Below are 6,000 nucleotides of genomic sequence, written 5' to 3'. Positions count from 1 at the left end.
CTTTCTTTGGAAAATTTTTTAAGTAACATATTGCCTGATATTATATCCATCCAGCTTTAGCAGAGCAGACGCGTTAAAGAAACATGAAAATTCAAGTCACGAGCATGATTGCGGTAATCCATGATGGCAATCAGTCAGCTCACGCGGTGTATATGATAGATCGGATGATCGTCGTGTGTCGCCTCGTATGAGGGATCGTTCCGATTTGCATCCCTCGTGCGGGGAATAATGCATAAGCGAGTTGACATTTGAAGCTGCTCGAGCGGTAACGATATCGTCGTATTGCGGTTAATTTTATCGCGTTTCTTCGAGCAAACATTATCGATGTATTACATGTATATTACATGATAGTATAAAATTTAATTAATTTAATTAATTTAATTTTAATAAAATTTAATTAATACTTTTATTGATTGATTTTTTTCTTTTTAAGCAAGTAGTTTTTCGTGTGGATTGTCAATATCAATTCTATGAAAAATAAAGATAAGAAGAAAAAAATTTTTCTTACGACGAGTTTTCTGTAACATATGATGTAATACTTAAAATTCTTTTTCTTTAGACTGTAAATTCTTTGGCCGGTTATAAATCGATTTTTTTTTTTTTAAATATTGAGGCATACATAATTTTTGAATTATAAGCAATTCAAAAATTATTTGAGAACTCATGTCTTTAAATGAAAAAATATATAGATAATAGAATCATATATGTTCCTCGGTTAATTTAAATATATTTCGCTTTGATAAAATTTTAATTTGAGCTTTAAGTTAAAAATATATACAATGTGATGTGTACAAAATTTGTTTTGTCGCGATGCAAATGAATGATGCGCAAGACAAACTTTGTTTCTTTTCTCGAAACACACGAATGATTTTTATTTCGAAAATGTGGTTCATGATAGAAGCGCGATCACGAGGCTGCATTTATGTTTGAAATCTCGTAGGGAGTAATTTGATACGACGAGGCTCGAGTGATCTTGCGTGGACGATAGTAGTACGATTTGTCAATCGGCCGGCAGGTAAAAAGAATTCTCTCTCTCTCTCTCTCCGGTCTTTTTCTTTCTCTTTCTCTTGTATCCTTTCTCCCGCTCGACACGAATCGCCTTCCAAGCTGACGATGCCTATCAGCGTCATTAGGCAAGTGGGTGCTCTATTAAACTGAGAACTTATTGGGAAAATTTATAGCGGAAACTCGTGATTTCCCATTTGTGTTAGTTCTCGAGACTTTTTGTAACATCGCTACTATTACGAGCCGCCTTCTCCCTTAGGTAGTTATTTGTACCTTATACTTGTTTCTCGAGAAACTCCCGACTTTCTCCACAATGATCGTTCGGGAGAGTTTTATATTTCTTGACTTATATCGCGTAATCGCGCGCGTCGTCTTATCTTCGTTCGCGCGTTTCCTCTGTCATTTTGTCCGTTTATTTATTGCTCATCAACGTGCCTGTGAGCCACTCCACCGATAAAACGACAATTCGTATGCCGAACGACAAGAGATCGGGGTGATAACGATGCGCTCGACATCGTAAGAAAATTAAAGCGGGGTACTAGGTTATCTTGGGGATTTGCGTGGCGATGCGTGGCAGATTTAATTGATTACAAATTGGTGCAGGATTCGCGGTCGCACATTCGCGCCCGGCCTTTATTCCCCGGCAATTTCGTATTCACGATCTTCCGTTATCTCACTGTGCGCGCCGCGTCGCTTCGGCACCGCCTTGTTTTTCAGCAGATAAATTAAATCGTCCTTTTTACTTCGGACCTCGTTACATTTTAACCGTGCCTCCATTCGTGCCGCTCGACTCCTGCTTCTTTTTTTCTTTTCCTTTTCGGCCACTTCATTCGCACCATGACACTACGGAGCCTTACATATGAGCCGCACATATCCCATCTCTCTCTTTCTCTCCCTGGTTCCTGATCGTCCTCGCGGACAAATTCCTCGCAATCAATTCTCAGCGAGCTTATCACTCCCAATTCGATATTTTATCGCCGCCGAGGCCGAGTGCACAGCTAAAGTCGTTCAATTCTCGTTGCATTCCAGTAAATCCAAGCACCAATTCATACGTACGACGTGATAACGCTATTCGAGCGTACCCCCTGATAACGCAATCATTTATATGCCGAGCGTCGGCGCGATGGTAATCGGTTCTCTATCTCACGCGATGAGGATAAAGAACGGACTCTAGCGCCGAACACTCTTGAGATAAAATATCCTCGGGTAAATATCTAATTGATGACAAATACAAAAGAGTAACCACTGCACGCGAGAGTCCCCTCCGATCGTTTTCGTATAAATATGTTTATAACAATTTCCGATAATAAGCTAGCGGCAATTATGTATTGTGCGCAACCGTCTTCCTATCTCCATTCGCATAAACGCAAAAGTGCTCAACTATTGCTTAAATAAATAAAAAACCAGTACCAGAGAAAGGAAACGAAAAAGGAAACGAGAGTAAGAGCGAAAAAGAGAAAGAGAGATAGATTAAAATGAGATGACAAAATAACAAAAAATAAAAAAAGAAAAGAACGTACCGAGATACGACGGTGAGGGATAAGGAGCAGAAAAATCGACCGAGACCGCGATGAGCAGGACAAGACAACGAGAGAAAACGAGAGTAAGTGCCGAGAAGAAGAGGGAAAAAAGAGAGACGACAAAAAGGAGACTCGATCTGACCACGAGACCGTGCTTTATACGCCGATGCGTCGGGGAGAGAAGCCGAGGTTGGTTGGTGGTAGTGATGATGGTGATGAAGGAGATCGGGGGTAGAGAATGGGGGGGGGAAGCGAGACGAGAGTGGAGGGAGGCTCGGTAAAGAGGGAAGGGTTAGTAGCTCTTGTAACGCTATCGACCCTGTCGCTGTACATCACGTCGACACCATCCTAGTCCGCTCATTTCAGATCGCGGGTGTAGTAGGAGTCGGCTTCTGCGCCATTACTTCGGTCACCGGTCCTGTACGCACGCACACACGCGTGTACCGTGCGGCGTGAGCGTGAGCCACGTATATGCAGGTTGCACGCGAGCGAGAACGGATGAAGGAAGGGTGGTAAGAGGGGAGCCGCTCTAAAGGAACGTGGTGCATTATGTATCCTGGCAGCACGCTTCTTCGGAGATGCGATGCCGATTGCGCGAAATAGCGCATTCTTGCCGGTAATATCAGGGAAATTTATGCGGCCAATGATAGCGAAAACTTGTGACGTTTTCAAAGTTTTCAGTAGGAATTGTTTCAGCCTGCTTCCACGTGCGAGATCCCGACTTCTCCGAATGAGATTTTATGAGCATCAAAGACGGGAATGATCGGACAAATTTTCAACTCGATGATACACCATTGCGATATAGCAATGCTACTATCCTCTGCATAGAGATCGATATCGATAAGTTAGGATAATAGAAAATTTAAGGCAGTTTTCGTTAAATGTATAAAATTTGTATTTAGAACGGAATACTTGTTTCGCAGAAATTTTGATTTTTTTAATATTATTAGAGACAATTTCGATCTCCATTTAAAAGACTCTGCGCATCTGTTCCGAATTTCCGACGAATTGATTTAAGTGAACGCCGTTTTATAAGCACGCTCGTCATAGAATATCGCTCGCATTAATTTAGATATGCGAATTGAAATGATTTCTTGAAATAATCCGAGTAATGCATTTGCCTATTGACGCGAATATTTGACGTAGAAATTTATTTCGTAGACTTGATCGTTTTCGATTCTGGAGTACATCATGAGCAAATGCTATATTCGGTCAATAATACTCGCGGATTATTTTGGACGTTCCTTCGGTAAAAAAATAATCAATAAGAATTTTTCTTGCACATTAGCAAAAAGGTGCATAGATGCTACATTGTTTTTTGATGCGCGTTTAAACAGCATCCAAGTAATAATGAAACAATGCACGTATATATTCGTTCGATGACGTTTCGTCAAATTACTGTATATATGTATATGTACCTTTATTAATATCTTCATTAATAGCTTCGGTATATTAACATCTATCGCTCAACGCATCAGCATCGATGCGTTTTTTTTTTGCAGTTTGTGTATCGGCCTTGCGGAAGTGAGGTTGTATGTGAAGCATGCTATTCTATAAAATGATTACGTATGCTATATATGTATTAATACTCGAATTTAAAACTTTGATATGTATTTATACAATATATACACGAACGACACCGGCGATTGCGCACTCAACTAAAAAAATTTATTCTATATTTATTTATTCTTTAATTTAATATGATGTTGATATTTTAATATGTATGATAATTTCTACGTATGTATTTCTTGCGCGTACCTGTTTACTTATCTCAGAGAATCATTATTATATATAAGAGCAGAAGCTACGCATGTCACACATCCGATGCGTTCAGTCGAGTGAATTCTTCTCTCGACCAAATTCTACTTGCTCGCAGCTCGTTGACTCGTAAGCGCGATGCACGCGACCACGCGATCGCCCAATCATTCGCTCTATTTCCCCGGTCCTTCGTCCACCGAAAAGCTCCGGGAGTCGTCGTCGACTGATCCGTACGCGGTCGCCGTGAGCTAACCCGGCGGAGCGTGAAACGTGCGAGAACGTCTGTTTCTGGTGGGATATCTCACGACCATTTCCATTTAATTGATCGTCCTGAAACGTTGGCGCGTATATATGTGCCCTGTGGATCGAAGGTGATACCACGGGACGGCGATTTCAATGGGCAGTGGACGAGCCAATTAGCTCCGTCCCAATGCTCAGGTATTCTCTTCCCCTTCCCCCTCCCCCCCAGCCCTCGCTGCAGCTCCTCTCTTTCTTCACTTTCTCTCTTTCTTTCTCGTTCTCTTGCACTCTCCATTCTTTTCTTTACATTATCTTTCTGTTAGCCTCTCTTCCTGTGTCTCTCCCTTATTTTCTCTCTTTATCGCACCGCTGGCTTAAGTCCTTTATCCCATATCTTTCTCTCTTTCTTTCTTTCTTTCTGTTTCTGCTGCCAAGCCAAACTCCCGATCTATATGCGAACCTGGAAGGCTTCCGGACTGAAGCGGGATATTACAGACCCCTCTTTCGTCCCGGACACGAGAACACAGAAAACCGGGATCCTATCTTATCCGCGAAGAAGTTTATAGCCCGGTCGACTCTAATTGGGCGAGAAATCATCGGGCACTCCTTTTCTCCGTCCGCACGCTCAAAAAGACCTCTCACTAATTCACGATTTCTCGCGTATTATTGCCGGACCGTGCCACCGTCTCCCTCTCTCTCCCCCCCTCCCCCCTCCCCCTTAGCTCCTTTCGTCGTTCTGTCAAACACCTTCTCTTTCTTCCTTCTGGATTCTTGGCAACGAGCAGACATCATTCCGATAGGATTTAACAGTCCCGATAAATCGGCTCTTAAACTTGAACAGCGTATTTGAATGTTTTTATGCAGTGTGCCTATATGTATATTCATATTTTACAAGAATTGAGATACATAGCTGAATAAGGAGTCGAGATAAAGCAAAATTGGATAGATGTATGATCATCGCAACATAATCAATAAAACGAGTATGTATATTGTTTTTTATCAATTATTTTTCTAATTATTTTACATAGTTGAAAGAAATTGAATGCGAGAATTATTCAAGTACGGGTAAAAATGTTTTATACGATCTGCATAAGCAATTTGCTTATCAACAGACTATCGTTCTCTCGTTTCACCGCGTAATAAAAATGTACAAATCAATTTACTGCAATTCCTCCTTTAAAAATAAATTCAGAGAAAGAGTTAATTATCTGGAATAAAAATTTTGAGGCAATATTATTAATCTCGCCTTAGGATTTATACCTCAGATATCAACGCGTGATCGACTTTGTCGATTAAGCGTTTGTATTAATTTTCTCTTTATCAGATTCGAATTTTTTCTCACGAACGGACGCGACGGAAGTGACTTAACGCAATTTACGGCGAATACGAACGGCCGCGCCTGCCTGTCGGCATATAATCCTCCTCGTCCTAATTCTCGTTAACATCCAAATATCTCAGTTTAAGCGAACTGCTCGGT

This window comes from Cataglyphis hispanica, chromosome 4 (genome assembly GCF_021464435.1).
Source record: "Cataglyphis hispanica isolate Lineage 1 chromosome 4, ULB_Chis1_1.0, whole genome shotgun sequence".
NCBI classification, from domain to species: domain Eukaryota; kingdom Metazoa; phylum Arthropoda; class Insecta; order Hymenoptera; family Formicidae; genus Cataglyphis; species Cataglyphis hispanica.
This window is presented reverse-complemented; position numbering follows the sequence as displayed.